This window comes from Alnus glutinosa, chromosome 11 (genome assembly GCF_958979055.1).
Source record: "Alnus glutinosa chromosome 11, dhAlnGlut1.1, whole genome shotgun sequence".
NCBI classification, from domain to species: Eukaryota; Viridiplantae; Streptophyta; class Magnoliopsida; order Fagales; family Betulaceae; genus Alnus; species Alnus glutinosa.
In genome coordinates, this window is record NC_084896.1 from 9,328,162 (window position 1) to 9,347,370 (window position 19,209).

Here is a 19,209-nt window from a genome sequence, read left to right on the forward strand (position 1 = left end):
CAAAAGTTAATTTTCACAAACAAAACAATTCCCCGGCAACGGCGCCAAAAACTTGTTGTGCAAATTTATTTAACTCGCAAGTGCACTGATCGTTTGCAATATAGCGTTTTGCAAGTGCGAAGTTTGTGTTGCGAAAATTAATCTCTATTCAAACTAATCCTATTTTAACCTAATTCCAAATTTAGGGTTTTGAAACAAAATAAAACTTAAACTTAACAAATCAAAAGATAGGGTTCTAAGGTTTTAGAATCCACACCCACCAATTCATAGCAACATATTCTCATGCTCATCAACACATATTTGAAGTTCACACATACAAATCTTAGGTATGCTCTACTTTGCTTCAAAAATCATTTGAATCATTCAATGAATCCGTTCTTTACACAAATCACAAAAGATACCCGGTGTTCCCCAAATCATCCATTGTACCCATTCAAAGAACAAATCACAATGGATATCTGATTTTTCACCAAATCATCAAATGTACCCGTTGAATGAAACACAATGAATACCCAATGTTTTGATAAATAAAACCCAAGCAATCAATTAAATGAGATAACCTCAAATTATCACTTGCATCCGGAAATCACAAGAGATACCTAAAAATCATCTCAAAAATCGAATAGAAGTAGAACAATTAGAAATCAAAAGCTCATAAACTCAAATAGCATAAACAAGCATGTAAACATAGTTTCTCTTCAATAGTGAAGCTTCATCCTCAACCCTAGATGAGAGTTTAGCTATACATGACTAAGGAAAGCATAAATAAACAACAATAATCCATTAAAAATCAAAGGAACTTACAAAATATGAAAGTTCTAGGTGAAAATCACCCAAGAACCTTAAAAAACAGAGAAAACGGCGCCTAAGGCGCTCTCCAAGCGGCCTCTCCCAAAAGAAATGAGAAAGAGGGGTATTTATAGAGCTAGCTAGGGTTTTTGTATATCCAGGTCAGCAGTGCACTCGAGCACACTACTAAAAAAATAGAGAAAACGGCGCCTAGGGCGCTCTCCAAGCGGCCTCTCTCGAAAGAAATGAGAAAGAGGGGTATTTATAGAGCTAGCTAGGGTTTCTGCATATCCAGGTCAGCATAAGTGTGCTCGATCACACTTTAGGTGTGCTCGAGCGCACTCGGGCATTCGTTAGGGCGCTGATGGCTGTTGTGGGCGCGTGCACTCGAGCTCAACAGGGGTGCGCTCGAGCCCACTCGGGTGAAAGGTTGCTGAGGGCTATTGCAGGCGCGTGAGCTCGAGCTCAACATGGATGCGCTTGTGCTCATTCGGGTGAAAGGCGCTGTTGTGGGCACGTGTGCTCGAGCTCAATAGGGCTGTGCTCGAGCCCATTTCCAGAAAATCTGAATTTTCAGCCTTTTTGCCTCAAAACCTTAATTTCTCTCTCAATGATCTGCAAAACACTAAAACTAACCAAAAAAATCAGAAAATAACAAAACTAAGGGTTTAATAAATGCAAATTAAGGGGTCCAAATATACAATATTTGTGACTCATCATAATTAAATACTAACTTGTGACAAGTCATGAGATGACAAGTGTCGCAAGGCTATTAGGAGTTTTTTTTTTTTTTTTTTTTCCCGTTAGGTCAATCTCCAAGTTTATGTAAATTAACCATTAACAGGCTTGTATTTATTGGGTTGCTTATTTGAAGTTGTTAAAACATTGGGCTACAAAGAGAGTGCATAGAAATGCATAATAGGTAATTGGTCTTAGGATAAAATCCAAGCCAAAGACATTGGAATAGGCACCTAGGCTGGGAGTAATTTCCTAGCCCATGCCGTGCACTACAAAGGGTGTGAAGGCTAGGGTTTTTCCTAACCATAGCTGTCCCCTATAATAGTCCCACATTTCCAATATTTTTTACCTCTCCAAGTATTCAAAGCCTATAAATAGAGGTTTCTGCAACCTTCACAATTAAGTTGTTACATTTTAGTCAATAGAGACATGATGCTATTAATATTATTCTTGAGCACGCTCAAGAATAGAAATTGTGAGAGCACTTTGAGAGCCACCCTCTTGGTTATAATCAGTCATTGGGGGAGAATATTTGAAGTTCTCAACAAATCCCAAGGCAGGTCGTGTTCTTCAGTGGAGAAGCAAGAGAAGAAATTTTTGCCCATAGCAAGTGTCTGTACAACCAAGTAGGTGGTTCTTGCTTTGTTTTGATTTAAAAATAGTATGTTCTTTCAATGCATGTTCTTTATAAAGTTTGATCTTGTTTTTGGGATGGTTTTCTGCTGCACATAATTTTATGCACATTATCCCCAACACTCTTTGTTGTTCTGTGGCATTTGTGTGCATCATGGCTTATTCCGTGTTTGCCGTGTTTCAGTGTCTTTTAATAATTTGTACCTTTGAAAGGCCGCTTTGGTGCCCCGTAATCATGGGCCCATGGATTGAATCTTCCCCTTGTTCTTGATTCGGATGTGGGCCTTTTGAAATTGGTCCTAACAAGCTTAAACTAGAATATTTTAATCTAGTAATACAATAAAATATTTAAGGACAATGGAAGTGTTAGGAGGAAAATGAAGTAACAGATGATAAGGTTAAATTTTGGACTTAACCCTAATTTTGAAAGAATTGAGAAATGCTACATGAGGATGGAAAGGAGAATGATGGATTAACAGAGACTGTTGGGTTGCTAACCGTTTGGTCATTAGGTTATTGTTGGGTAGGGTTACGACAAATGTGAGAAATTTAGTTAAAGAAAGTCAGGAAATAGCATTTCCTTAGTTAAAGAAAGTAAGGAACAACAATGGAGTTAATGAGGTCCTTTGGGATGCGCCAACCTTAAATTGTAAGGGGGTAATAGTACGAGCACGGCAAATGAGGAATGTTAAGTAGGATTTTAAAAATGTTTAAATTGATTTCCATGATGTTTAATGACATGAAACATGATTATGAAATTTTTACAAAAATTCTATGATGTCACGAATATGTTTATAATGATTCATGAAAATGCACATGCAAATGTTATGCACAAAGATTATAAGCTCTATGATGTATATGCGTTTATGAACTCAATGATGTTATGACCAGTACCGGGTATGTTATGAGCTCACTATGATGATGTTTGTGTTGTATGGATAGCATGGCAACCACACTGTATTGTACGTGTGAACTATCAGTTATAGTGGCCTTCTCCTAGAGAAGCTCTCACTCTAGTAGCTCTCTTGTGGCCACAGGATTGAGCTCATTGCAGTTCTTCGGGACAAGCTAACCTGTACCACTGAGGATTTAAGAATTGCGAAAATGGCCCAATGGTGTAAATATGTTACACGAGATAACAGTGTTTATGAAAAATGAAGAGAAGTTTGTTCATGAAAATCTGAATGAAAGATTTGATTCATTTACAAGTCATAATGATTAAAAATAATTATGAAATTATGTTTCCAAGTTCAAGCTCTTATTATTTAAAGTAATGATTTTACATGAACTATTATGACTTGTAATAAGGATATTTTGAGAATCAATGTTTTAGCACCATGTTTTGTGTTTACTTACTGAATTGTAAAACTTGCCTTTTTTTTTTAGTATTTTTTTTTTCCAGATATTATTGAAAATGATCCCCTACATCACCATTTAGCTTGTCCAAGGTTTAGAATGACAGTGACCTCCCTACATGGAGTATAGTTTCTTCAGGGCTCTTAGATATTTTTTGATGTATAGAGTAATGAAGCTCCGAATCATAGTATTAAAGTTTAGGGAAATGCCGACATACCTCCCTCAAACTATCACACAATTGACAATGTCTCCTCTAAACTTTCAATTGGGACAATGTCTTCCATAAACTACCAAAAAATTGTCAATTTCCCAAGACCAACAAAAAAACAAAAATGACACTACAAGTTTTTCAATAAGATAAAAATACCTCTATAAATTCGAAAAAAAATAATAATTTTAAAAAATGCAAAAGAAATTATTTTAAAAAATTAATTTTTATTTTTTAAAAAAATTAAAATAAAATTGGCCACCACTAGTTTTTTATGTTTTTTTTTTTTTTTTAATATTTAGTTTTTTTTTTAATATATATTTTTTTGTTTTATTTTAGTAAGGGTATTTTCCTCATTGGGTGAACATTGACAATATTTGGTAGTTTGAGAGGGACAGTCCCAATTAAAAGTTTGGAAGGATATTGTCAATTGAGTGGTAGTTTAAGAGGAGTATGTAGACTTTTCCCTAAATTTTATGATCAATAAAAAGTTTCAAATTTTCTTGCTGTAATTTTTATTTCCTTGGGAATATTTATGTAAAGTTTTATACTCTCATTATGAACGCTTGAGTTTTGTACCCTGTTGATTTACCCAAATTTGGAGCGAGACAGATGTGATATTATTATATTATGATATTGTTGTATATACTTAAGGTTGAATGTAATGATGTTTACGCTTTAGAGCTTTGGTGTTATTTTTTTTTATAATGGTTATGGTTTATATGTAAGTTAATGGTAAATTTCTCCAACATGCATGTATACTATTTGCACCCAATCATGTGTAGACAACAAGAGTAAAAGAGTAAAACAGACATGTTTCCAATTTCTCTTACAATGGGGAATTTGGGGGCTTGACAAACACAATATTTAGTAAGAATAACAAGTATTTATATAAAATGTTGTCTACAAAAGCATATTATTTTTTGGGTCTCAATACATCAACTGATAACTCTAAATTCTCCAGCCATAAAACAAGATATACAAATCCCATATAAAACTCAACTCCCAAATGACATAGTTTTGGGTCCAAAATGGTCCAATATAGAAACTTAAAAACAAAATGGTATCAAATCAAGTGGTAAAACGTCCTTAATTAACATTATTCTGCAACTCATAAAAATATTATTTGAAACGAGGTACAATTGAGAACTATTATCTACGAAGTCTTGCCCCTGTGCATTCCTTAAGAAGCCTCCACATGAATCTGTAATCATAACGAGCTTTATGTGTGAAATGTAGATTAATAAATAAATTAGAGAAGAACATGGAAAAACATGATTTGAGTTCATTTAGTATAAGGGTCAATTAGATAAAAATTATGGGTAATGCACAAATGACAAGCAAAAAAAGTGAAAGCTTATTACGCTTGTGGTACATTTAGACATGGCTACTAAATAGCCAAAGCCATTAAGTAATCATCATCTCACTTGTCCACTTCGACCATTAGATCTATTTTGCTTAATGTGACGTTTCTTTATATAGTAGCATATATTTAAGACCAATATTCTCTATATTGATGCCAAAATTGTTTGAGAATGTTGCAATACGATTGACATAACAAGATATGTGACTTATATGTTTCCCATAAATGAGAAACCTTAAATTTCACTTTAATATGCAACACAAGGACGTTTAGTGTGGATATCAAAAACAAAAAATCTAAATTTAATTAGAATATTCAACAAAGGGAAAGGGATAAAGTGTTATGCCCTAAGAAAGAATGTTGATGTTGGTGAGGAGCAAGGGAAATACTGATAAAGACAAGCTCATGGAAATCATAAAAAATAAAGTGAAATGATCTTTTACTTATTAAAGGTGAGATGAGACGGTAGTTGTTGGAATAGGTAGAGATAAAATGACTTGTGCAACACATTCTTTACAAAAAGTTCAGGTAAATGAAAAAGATTAATTTTTTAAGAGAAAACTTCACTTAATCCTCATGAACTTTCATCGCTTTTGCAACCTCCTCCCAAAATTCAAAAACTCTCAATTTAGTATGTCAAACTTTAAAAAATTTGCAATCGCAACCCTCTCATTAGGGTTTGGGGTTAAATTAGATGGTCTAATGATAAAATATCGTCATACCTTAGTAAACTTTATGAAATTAAAAAACTACTCTTAAATTACAAAAAGTGAAATCGAAAAAAGAAAAATAAAGAAACTAGGGAAAATACAAAGGTGTTTTGGGAATTTCTCAACCCCTCTGTTAGGATTTAACAGAAAATACTAACAAAGGGGTGAGATTGCAAAAGTTATGAAAATTCAAGGGGGTTAAGTGAAGTTTTTCCTTTTTTAAAACAAAAATCTTGGTACTATACTTTCTTTCTTTTTCTTTTTTTTTTTTCTTTTTTTTTTCTACTTACGTTTTTTCTTTTTCTTTTTCTTTTTAATAAAAAGGAAATCGGTGGAGCTAGTACCAAAGAAATGACTTTTGTCATCATAATTACAATCATATATTTTCATTTTTCAAAACCTTATACAAGGTGATTCACAATATTCAAGACTTCTATCGTTGTAATTCACTAAATTAAGATTTTTAGTGCTATAATCAAATTAAATTACTCTATTTGGTAATCACTTGGAAATCTATGCATGTTTACCATAGAAAACATGATAAATACAAAATTATAAGAACATTTTTTTGGTAAGTAGATAAAAAAAAAAAAGAAAAAAAAGAAAAAAGAAAAAGAAGTGATAATTAATGGTATGATAATGTTAAAATTTTGGGAAAAGTACACATAACCCCCCTCAAATTACCACCTTATTATCAATGTCCCCCTGAAACTATCAAACTTGTCAATGCCCCCCTAAGGCCAACAAAAAGACAAATTTAATCTCTTTTTTTAAAAAAAAAAAAAAATTATGAAAGGTATTTAAGTCATTGTGAGGAGCGAGCGTGTGCGGGGGGTGGGGGGCATTGAAAATGGGGCGGCCAATGGTAGAGTTAGAATTTTGGTTCACTCTCGGTATGATTAAACAAAAAAGTTGAACAAAAATTGATCAATATATATATAACTAATGAAATAAATAATTAATCTAACCAAATTTATTTATTGTTTAAAGCCTATTAATATAACTTACAATTTATTTTTTCACACTTAACGTTAGCCTACCTCAACACGAGCTTGTTTAGAATTTGATTGGGACTTAATAGAAACGTTGTGGCTCTCCCTAATCTTAGATAACTACAATTATATATTTAGAAAAGACAATTAAAAAATAAAAAATAAAAAAAGCCCCCTGAACTAACAGCTAATCTTAAAATAGTCCTCTGAATTTTCAAGTGTGCTAAAGTGACCCATCAAACTACCAAAGTATGCCAAAAATACTATTTTTTTTTAGTATATTCCTATAATACCCTTGCCACGTATTATATATTTCATTAAAAAATAATAAAAATTTAAAATTTTTAGAAAAGGAAAATATAAAATAATAATAATAATAATAATAAATATGAACGAGCCACCCCTTTGGGCCAGTGGGGGTGCCTGGCTACACCCATTTTGATCCTTATGAGTGGTTCGACCACCCCTAAATGGCAACATGCGGGTGGCCAAACTGGCAGTGCCACCCCCGTTTGGCTTGGAGGAGGTTTCGGCCACCCCCTACAGCCGATTTGGGGGTGGCTGAACCACCCCCATGGCCTCGACTACCCCTAATGAGCCAAAAAGAAAATAATAAAAGTTGGTGTTTAGCCCCTTGGGGTTGCTGAACCATGGGCCATGGGGGTGGTTTTGGTCACCCCCTCTGGCCAAACCCCAACTTTTTCTCTTTTCTTTTTGGCTCATTAGGGGTGGCCAAACAACCCGGTAGGAGGGGATGGCCGAAACTACTCCTAGGCCAAACGGGGGTGGTCGCGCCACCCCCAAGGCCCTTAGGGGTGGTTTCGGCCACCCTCATTTTGCCATTTGGGGTTGGTTGAACCACCCGTGCCACCTCTGTTTTGCCTAGGGGTGGCTAAAACCATCCCCAAGGGCCCTAGGTGGTGGTTCAGCCACCCCCAAAATGGCAAAATAGGGGTGGTCAAAACAACCTCGAATGAACTTGGGGGTGGTAGGGCCACCCCTGTTTGGCCAGGAGGAGGTTTTGGCCACCCCTTACGGTAGATTTGGGGGTGGCGAAACCACCCCCATGGCCCATGAAGTTGTTCGGCCACCCCCAAGGAGCCAAAAAGAAAATAAAAAAAAGTGGGGGTTTGGCCCATTGAGATTGTCTAACCACCCCCATGGGCCATGAGGGTGGTTTCGGCCGCCCTCTCCAGCAGAACCCCAACTCTTTTTCTTTTCTTTTTAGTACCTTAAGGGTGGTTTTGGCCACCCTCTCTAGCCAAACCCCAACTTTTTTTTCTTTTCTTTTTGGCACCTTGGGGGTAGTTGAACCACCCGGCTGGAGGGGGTGGCCGAAACTATCCCCAGGCCAAACGGAAGTAGTCGCACCACCCTTAAGGCCCTTGAGGGTGGTTTCGGCTTCCCCATTTTGCCATTCGGGGGTGGTTCGGCCCTGGGGTGGCTTGAACTACCCCTTCAGATTTTGTATTTTTTTTCCTTGATTTTTAAATTTAATTTTTTATGTAAAAGAAAATTAATATTTAATTATTTTTTAATAAGATATATGACACGTGGAAAGGGTTTTATAGGGAATATCATAAAAAAGAAAAATTAAAAAAAGTGGCCTTTTTGGCACACTTTGACAGTTTAATCGGTCAAGTTTAGCACATTTGAAAACTGAGGTGACTATTTTAAAATTAATTGTTAGTTCATGGGGCTTTTTTATATTTGTCCCTATATATTTCAAGCAACTAAAAAATGTAACAACATAAATATATATATATATATATATATATATATATATATATATATATATATATATATATATATATTAATTATCAATAATTAATTCAAAAGAGTAATTTAAATATTAAATTTACGTAAATAATTTTATTATTTAATAACAAATATAAAATTAATTAGTGTAAAAAATTGATTATACCTTAAGTTTTAAAAAATTGCTAATTTTGATTTCTTTATTTACTTTTTTTTTTCCAGAAAATATGGGGTTTTTTTGGTAGAATGACAAAAAAAAATGGCTTAATTGCAACAAAATTGTAGTTTGATACATTCTTAAGTGTAATTCTTGTTAGTACATGATATTTTTTTTTTTTAAAATGACGGATACTTCAGAAAATTAAGTGTGTTTAACCCTTTTTTTTTTCTAGGAAAAAAATAGTTACTTGATATATAAATATGCATGGCTTTTTAAGCGAGTTTGAAGAGAGACTTACTGTAAGTGTTGTAATTGTGTGACAGTATGATTACTTTTTTAAGGCAACGTTTGAGTTTGACGGTACATTGGTTTCATAAATCAGAACTTCACTAGGGTGAAACGATAACGTGTTCATTTATTCTATCAAAGAGATGCTGTAATTAATCAAACTAGTGTTTAATAGGTTAAAAAAAATAATAAAATAAATAAAATAAAAGTTGTTTTCAACCTTCATATTCTTCAACTTTCGTCTAACCTAATTACAGTACCGTGAAAGAAAGAAAATCGCGTCAGCATGAGACGTGAATTTCTGTTTTCTTGGAAAAGTTGCCCTCGATGAATGATTGAGGGTGAGCAAACAGGACATCTGGAGAAATTCTATCGGAATAGAAAGAAATTTTGGGAGGTGATGGGGGACATTTGACCCCTTTCGATCCCTTTTTTTTCCTCCGCCCTTAGGTTGGTAGTTTAAGGAGGAAATATATACTTTTCTTTAAATTTTCATTGAGATCACTTTAGGTATTGAAGTTAATTATTAAATGCTCCTCGTAAGTTCGAAAATACTTAGAGATGTCAAGTTTTAATACACGTTAAAGAAGAAACAATGTTCAACATTTTGTAGATAGAGAATGGAAATAAATAATTGATAATAAACAATCTATTAATCGATGTACTACAAATATATATATAACAATTGAAAAGTTCCTTTTTGAACGTAAGAATATTGATAAGCATTCTAAACAAAACAAGCCACGAGATGCATGGCTTCTGTATTTGCATTAATATAGGCAATCAATTTTGGTTGTAGAAAGGGAGAAAGTAGTTAATATATTCTTATCAAACCTTAGGCTAGGAATTCTGCGTATAAACGGCATCATTCTGAGTGCTCCTTAAAATGTTTATCACAACATTCTAAGTAACAAGGCGCAAGAGCGACTCGAGCGCTTCGATTGTTTATGCAGTCTGCTATGCACTGGTAAGACGTTTTAGTATGTCTTAGGCCATTCACTCTGACACATGTCCAATGACCTTCAATGATACAAATTTCAAACAGATATTTGGATGGTAGGTTTTTTTCTTCACAAGATTCAATTAAATCTGGAATGCATTTACGCCATTTTTTTTTAACTTCATCAAGTTTAAAGGAGTACTGACGATAGGGGATGGGCAATGAAGAGGGAGACAAATAGGTAGAGGCAAGATCGTTAGAATAAGCTTTATCAAGTTCGGAGAAATGAGGAAGTAGGATGGGAGGTGGAGAGGGACGGAAAGAAATATGGGCATGGTAATTTGCTTGAACTTTTAGGAGAATAAGAATAAGCGACTCCACCACTACCATAAGTTTTTTAATACATTTGCTAGCCATGGATTTTCTTTCCCTGTAAAAACTTTTTATTTTGATGTATAATCAAAATGATGAGTATGGCTTAGCCCTTATATATTATATGAAAATAATATATACTTAAAGTAATTTAATTCAAGTAATTATTTTTTAGTAGTTGTGGCTTTTGGAAGCATGATTGCTTTTCAGTAAAGTGGCTTTTGGGTTAAGTGATATCTTTTTGCTAGGATTTCAAGATTTTGGAATGGCTTTTAGCCAAACATTTGTACTAGTAAGAACATAATTAGATTCAAACAGACAAGTGAAGGGAATGATCCCCTAGTCATGATATATTACATGAACACTCTCATACAAAAGCTTTAAGAAAATTTTGATTTGAAAGCATGATAAATTGATAAGTACTGAATGTTACACATTCAAGCCCACATACGTTAATCTCTTAGTTTTGTTATACTTTTATGTTTTGTATTATTTTTGTGTTTTCTTGTATTTTACAGGTTTTGGAAGAAAATCTATCAAATTCTAATAGGAAATGCTTAGTGTCCCACTCCCATCCCACTCCTTTTTCACCATTGTCTACGTAGACCAATGATGTAAGAGATAGTAGAGAGATTGTTGTTAGATTGTTGTGGACCCTGATTTTTTTAATCATATCATTGGTCTATGTAGACAATGGTGGGATAGGAGTTGGATGAGAGTGGGACATCAAGTATTTCTCATTCTAATATTAGAACGGAGTCGGCAAACTCACTTTTGGAAAGATTCAACTCCAAATCAATTTTGAATTTAAGAAAAGAGAAGCCTGCAAAATCTGTTATTTTTAAAAAGAATCTAGAATCAGCACGTCTTTGTATTTTAATCATAACTTTCTTCTCAAGTTTTGGATTGCGGTGAAATTAGCGGCGTTGGAAAGCTGATACAAAAAGCAACAAATATGTCTAAACTAAGTTTTTCCTAAGTCTAACGTTTACTATGCCAAAATCGTCCCGCAATAAATGACCGCAAATTTGGACGAATTTGGAATCTTTTTCCTTCTTGGATTGGATTTTCAATCTCCTACACTTCCAAATTTCTGAGATTACTAGGGTTTTTAAGATTATCCTAATCCCTATAAATTTTTATCAACCTAGGTTCATTCTATATTTTATTTTTCCTTGCGCTTAATTGTTTTATCTTCCGACTAGAAGAGTTGATTCTCTACCTAGTTGAGAAAAGAAAAATATGTCTCAAGAATACGTAATAGATTGTTAGGTAGATCCATGAAGCCTTAGTATTTTCTATTAATTTCCTCAAATCTCACTTTTATTAATCTAGTTTAGTTAATTTAATTTTAGTTTATCATCTCTCTATTGCTACGCTCTTTAGTGGAAAAAAAAAAATAAAAACAAAAACAAAAAAAAACTCAATTTACTTTTCTACACGATAATAAAAAATTTACTTAGCATCTACCATTCTCTGTGGATCGACCTCATACTTACCAATAATTTATTACTTGTGAAAGCCTGCACTTGGGTTTGCACTCTTTTTGACACAGCACCCCCAAAATTTTCAAGTGTGCTAAAGTGACCCATCAAAATATCAAAGTATGCCAAAAATGTAACTCTTATAGTATATTCCTATATCTTGTCACGAATCATATATTTTATTAAAATATATATGAATTTTAGAAAAGATGAAATTTAGAAGAAAGAAATAAAGAAAATAAAGTTTTTGTAAGTAATGAGGAGGCATTTGAACAAAATATATTAAATCAACTTGATCAAGGACGGTAATAAATGTATTGATTCAGTACATAATACAATGCAAAATACCATGTTCCTAGACATTGCATGAAGAAAGTTTATTTAAATGGAAAGTTATTTAAAAAAAAAAACGTTTGAGAGGGTAAGAGAGATTATAAGTTTTTCTTCTTCTTTTTTTGAAAATAAGATAGATTATAAGTTAACTTGTGATATTGTCCCATGGTTTGGGTTATGAGATTTCAAAATAGATTTTGTTTATTTAAGGAAAAATTACAGTTTAGCCCTCCAAACTATCAGCCGTTTTGGAAGTAGCCTCTCGAACTACAAACAATTGGACTCTAGCCCCAAACTACCAAAAAAATTCAAAAAAATCCATTTTGTTGAAATATGCCAATAATACCCTTGCCACGGGATTTTTCAATTAAAAATTAAAAATTAAAAAAAAATTAAAAACTAAAACTTTATTTTATTTTATTTTAAAATAAATAAGAAAATTGGTGTTTGGGGGTGGCTTTTGGGGCACCTCAAAATGGATCTAGGGGTGGCCCGTAAGCCACCCCCAGGGGTTAGGGGGTGGGTAGCGACCACCCCCAGGTGCCAAGGGTGGCTGTGCGGTCACCCCGAGAGCCTCAAAAAGGCCACCCTGAAATGGATTTAGGGGTGGCCCGAAAGCCATGGTTCGGGGGTAGCCTTCAGGCCACCCTAAAATGGATCTAAGGGTGGCCCAAAAGCCACCCCTCTAAGGTAGCCTCACGCCCACCCGAAATGAATTTAGGGGTGGCATGTCATCCCCTCCCCTCAAACACCCATTTTCTTTTTAAAAAATAAAAAATAAAATTTTAGTTTTTTTAATTTTTTTAATTTTTTGACTTTTTTTTTTTTAGTTTTTTTTTTTTAAATTTAATTTTTAGTTTTTTTTTAATTGAAAAATGACACATTGCAGGAGTATTATAGGCATATTTCAACAAAATGGGCCTTTTTGAAACTTTTTGGTAGTTTGAGGGGCCAGAGTCCAAGCGTTGATAGTTCAGGAGGCTACTTCCAAACGGCTAGCAGTTTGGGGGACTAAATTGTAATTTTTCCTTTATTTAATAAGTAACTTGTATGAAAAATCACCTACTCTTGAAAGGTTTATGTTTGTATGATCAAGTGAAAAGCCTATTGAAAGGCCACAATACATCAAATGAATGAAAATTGAAAGAACTAGGAACCGAGTTCTACCCCCAACAAAAGTACACAAACAATAAATAAACAATAAACCAATAGCAATAATTAACAACAAAACATAACAACCACAACACAAATATTTTGGCTAAGAAGTAGAAAACCTTTTGAATGCATTAAAAGTAAAAAACACTTTGAAATAGCCAAACCCAAGAAATCAATATCATGAAAGAAGATACAAAATATGAACATAGACACTGACAACCCTTTGTAAAGCTAAGACTTCGCATGACAACAAGCTTGCTGCTTGGCTCCGCTGTAGCTCACCACTAACTAATCTTCTTCGAGTGCATTTCCTTACTGAGCCACCATTAGACTTCTTTTCGGTTCAAGGAGGTATATGGTATGGTTTTATGAGAAACAAAACCCAAGTGAGAGAAAGCTTCAAGCCTTTTAGGAAACCTTACTTGGATCAACTATGGTGAAGGAAGGGAAACATCTAAAAGGGTTCTAGGTAAATGGATGATAAAATCTTTCTTACCAAGGTAAATGGACGTTCTTTAATTTTGAGAGACAAGGGAAGAAGTGTCACCAAAAGAAAGAAAGGTCTGATTTTTATCGTCAAAAAATTCTAGCAGCGTCATGAGGATAATTTTACCTTCATGATGGAACTAGGGTTTCATCGTTAATTTTCTCACACTTGACAAGTTTTGTTAGGTAACGTCATGACAGTATTCTGACGAAATCAACATAGGCTTTTATGAGCTTTAACTTCATGACGACATTCTGACATGCTTCTGACGTTATTAGACAGAGGCTATCAAAGCTTCATCGTCATGACGACTTTCAAATGTGGTTATGACATTATCAAACAATGGCCTTCTGAGCTTTCATTATCATGACGGCTTTTTGACGTGGTTCTAACGTAATCAGGCAATGGCCTTTTGAGCTTACATCGTCAAAATGGCCTTCTGACATGCTTCTAACGAAACCACACAGAATCACTTTTAAAACCTTCAGACACGTGACATCAGTACGTACTTTTGATGTGCTTCAGATGAAAAGAACAAAACCCCTAGAAACACCATCTTTTTCACACCAAACTATTGGGATATGAAAAGATTTGCGACAATAGTTTTGAACACCGAATGAGGCCGATTTCTAAGACCTAACAATGTCCCCCTTTGGCCATCCATTGAAAAAACTAACACAACTGAGACTCAACAATAATTATAGGGAAAAAAAAAAACAATAATTACAATCCCACCCCAGCCTAATAAACCATTACTAGACTAAAGAAGATCGAATGTGCAATATATCTGTTCTCTGGTGACAATAACCTCATTACAAGCATTGAGATTTGAAAAATATAATCAGCATGAATATTGTGTGACAAAGATACTATAATCCATGCATGAGTTTACACAAGGATATCATAATCCATACATGAGTTTGTACCACAAAATCTAACCACAAAAATTAACAACTAGAGAGTCACTAGATAAAAAAAATTAATAACACAGTTGTCTATGGAGCAAAAATAGCAGCTCAAACTAAGAGTAAAAAAAATATCATAACAAGAGTAAGAACATAACAACTCCCCTTCAAATGGACAAACTCCCTAAGAGAACGATAGAGGACCTTAAAGTATTTTAGCACATTGCAAATGACACCACCATAATCAAGAGAGAGTTTATTGATTCGAAAAATTGTGTAAATAAAGTCAATGATGATGGAGAAAATATCAATCTGCCGACTGGACACCAAGGCATGCAAGAAAAATGCCCTATCAAGGGTGAAATCTGTGTGCTGTTGAAAATGCCTCAAGTTACATATGATCATGTAAAACCCAAAAAGTTAAATAGCTCATATTCATTTATACAACTTAGTGATAATGTTGATACAACAATATTATTAAGCTTTTATATTTGTTTTAAAAATATTCTTGAAATTTAGGAACTTTCTAATTAAGTTTTAACCATTTTAAAGTCTATGTTGACTTTTTGAGCTTAAAACTTTAACTGGACTAAACCTGAGTCAAATGGACTTAGATTAAGTCAAACTAAAGTCCATTGTGCTTGTATTTGAATTCTCTACCTTTTTGTATAATTTCAATGAAAGTTAATTTGTTGACTTTTCTAACAAGTAATAGACTATTCATCCGCCTAGAACAATGCTTTTTAACTATCGCTTTACTTCTATATTTGGGGTTGACAAATATGTTTGGACATATATGAATCAAATTTATCAAGTAATTGACTTCTATTTGAGTCCAGTGAAGTCAGAATTCAATTCAAAGATAGCTGACTTTTTGGACTAAAAATCGGGTCTTAAATCTTCCAACTCCCGACAAAAGTTAAAAACTGTCTAAAAATTAACCCCATGACCAGCCACCTCACTTTTATAGACTTCTTGGACTTTAAATTATCAAATATCACAAGATTAATTATGAAAAGAAAGAAAAAACAGTAAAGCAAGTGTGAATGCAAAAAGTAGTTTGAAGTCTTTTTTTGCAACAACTTGTCAAGTAAATTGAAACTTTTGGCAGGTCAAAACCGGGACAAACAAACTCAAAATGAGTCGAACCAAAAAGAAACATTGTTCATATCGAAGTCCTCTATCTACCCTTGAAATTTAATGTCCATCAGAGTATGTTTGAGCATTTAAAATTGGCTCGGAGTATACTGCCCCTAACTTGGACTTTGGTTAACTTATCAAGGAAGTTTCAACTTTTCCAAGCCTATAAACCACCCTATGGCCGGAAATTAGCACCCATTTTCTCTCAAATTCTTCTAAGAATAGATCCTAAGCTTTGGAGGCAAGAACTCTCAGCTTTTTTTCTCAAGTTTTCATTTGGTTTTTCTCTTTCTTTCTCTCCTTGCAACTACACGGCTACCCATGGAGTTTTTGTGGTTGTTATTCTCCTTTGCTCTGAAAACCACACGACCACATAGGGAGGAAGTAGATACTAGTTTTCCACAATCATCTTCGTAAGTAATTCATGCATGAAGTCGTTTCTTGAATATTCCCGAGAAAGCGTTTAAAACCACTTTTATCGTATTGAGTTCTAGAACTCTCTAAATATGGTTTGAAAGTGAGCTTTTGAGAAAATATTATATGATTCACTTAGCATCTCTCTATGCTATTTTGATTGTGTTCTATTACGTTAAAAGTTGTTTAAAGACCTAATAAGGTTAAGAGATAAAAGAAGTAAGGTCAAAAGTGATGTAAATTGTCTTTACTTTTATTGTCATTATGATTGATCTTATGACTTTCATTAGTGATCGTATTTACATTTCATTGTCCTTATAATTGATCTTATGACTTTCGTAAGTGATTGTATTTATATTTCAATATCTTTATATTGTGTTCTTAGTTTAGAATTTATATGTAAACATTATATCACCAAGGTTTTATGCTTGCTTTGGTGTTTAAACATAAATCTTTGTTTTAAATTCTTACATTTTGTCCTCATGAATATCATGAATGATCGTATTTACATATTTTCCTCATGAATAGCATGAGTGATCGTCTTTACTTTTATTATCCTCTAATCATCCTTAAGATTTTTATGAATTGATCATATTTACTTTTTGTCCTCATGAATACCATAAGTAAAAGAGATATAAACCGCTTTACATTCTTGTCTTTACTTCTAGTCCTCTGATTGTCTATGAGACTTTTATCGAGTGACTTTGTTCTCATTGAATATCATGAGTCCTCTAATTGTCTATAAGACTTTCATCGACTTTGTCCTCACTTATCTTATATCTTGATCCTCAAGGTTCATATTTGATCGTATTGGTCATATAGCATCATCATCAAGTCATAAACCAAGGTTTTAAGATTAAGATAAGTGATCGTCTCAAGATAATGAAGTAATGAATATAAAGATATGAGAGTTTATAAACAATGATTTATTTGAAAAAGAACTAATATATGTATTATTTTTATGAATATGATTTATATACAAAAAAGAAGTTGAGGTTCCTTTTTTGAGAGTGTAAGTACGGAGTACTTACTAAGACATGATATTGATTTTAATAAATATATTGCTTGTTGTGTTATTTTACAACGGCTTTTTAAATATGAGCAGTAATTATGGAAATAGTTATTGAGGAATGATACTGGTTTTAATAATATAATATTTGCTGATTTTTAAAAATCGATTTGATTATATGCACATGAATATGATATTGCATATTGTCATATTTTTATTTCAAACAAATAATAAAAGACATTAATGCATTTTTTGGGTTCTAGTCCCCCCAGATTAATGGTTGGAGTCCCTAGTATTGAAAGTTAATAATATTGTAATTCTAGTCCTCGGGCTGGTGGTTAGAGTCCCCAATGCTACTAATAAAGTGAGAATGTGGGGTTAGAGTCCTCTATTATCTCTAAGCATGGGGTTGGAGTCCTCTATTAGCCGAGAGGTTTGAGTCTTCTAGAGTGATGTATTGCATGAATAATATAGAAATTACATGACTGTCACTATTCATAACATAATAATCATTAACTTTTATACTTATTGAAACAGTGGAACTCATTTGTTTACCTATGGAAACATAATGACGTCATATTTACATAGACCTTGATGCAAATCTCGAGGTTGAGTGCAGGTCCCTTTGCTAGCTTTGATGGTTACTAGACCATCTGTTGTGTGCTTGTTGCTAGTATCTGATGAGCTATCTTTATCAATTTGGGTAAACATGACTCTAATTTAGTTATATTTAGTTGTATATTTATGGATGATTATGTGCCGTCTGTGGCACTTATTTGATACACCTAGTGTGTATGTATGTAACTAAAAATATGGTTATCTTAATACTATGCCAAGGTGTTTCAGTAAGCTCTTATGTTTATGTGAGGAATTTCTAGTGTTTCAGAAAGAAAGAAATATATATATATATATATATATATATATATATATCCACTGCGAGATTACATATCTGATGTCGTAACGTCACGTTAATTCAATTATGTTTAGCCATTATAATTTTCTGTGCAATTAATAAATAGAGATAAATATGTAAATCAACAACCATAAAAACCTAACTTCCTGATCTTGGTGACAAACACGTCAATTTTTTTCAAATAAAAGATTATGATAAACACAAGGATCGTGTTCCACCCCTAGAGATAATCAACACAAGTAAAACAAATGTAAACTAAATTTGTAAAGCTGAATTTAAATCATCACAATCATAACACTAAAATTGGTTACGAAGTGGAAAAACTTTTGAGCACCTTAAAAGTAAAAACCACTTCGGGCAACCGATCCGGGAAATCACTATATGAAGAACGAGATTACAGATAGTAGAAAATACTTACAAACCCCTTGCAAGTTTTAGACTCTGTAAGATAACAAGCTCCCCGCTTGCGTCCTTGCTCAAATATCTTCGTGGAGTGCATTTCCTCACCGACTCATTGGTAGGCATCTTTTGTAAATTTGTAGAGTATGACAAGTCACCACATCAAGGGAGGGATAGCTCAAAGTGTTTTCACTTCCTCTCTCAATACCAACAATGATGGAGTATATAGCTTCAAGGAATGAATATCTCACCATCTTTCTTCACTAAAAGACTCACTTAAACTTTCAAAAATAATATCAAAAAGATTACTTGAAACAAACCCATATGAGATAATATATACAGGAGAAGACTCTACTCTTCGTGTCTTAATGAGAAGTAATTCTTGTTAAGACGGGAAAAAGAAAATATCACAGATCTGATATTTTGTAAATTTCGTATCTTAATGGAAATAAGATTGCGTCCAGACATGAAGAGTAAAACTTAACATTCACACCATGTCAATCATCCAATGCAACATCAAACAAGGAAGGTAAAAGCTTCGTGTTATGTTCCCGTCTTAACTTGCCATCCAACGAGAAAGGCAGTAACTCTGCGTCACATTCCCGCATTGACGTGCCATCCAACCGAAAAGACAGAAACTTCCTGTTATGTTCCCGTCTTGAT

General features: G+C 33.6%; 1 long non-coding RNA gene across 1 annotated transcript; it reads right to left on the bottom strand.

Annotated features, from left to right (window-relative positions):
* Positions 1-4,590: 4,590 nt before the first annotated feature.
* Positions 4,591-10,392, bottom strand: LOC133882844 (uncharacterized). Its single transcript, XR_009902740.1, has 2 exons — positions 9,830-10,392; positions 4,591-4,928 (listed from the first exon to the last, which is right to left on the bottom strand). It is a non-coding gene; the product is annotated as an uncharacterized LOC133882844 (long non-coding RNA).
* Positions 10,393-19,209: the final 8,817 nt, after the last annotated feature.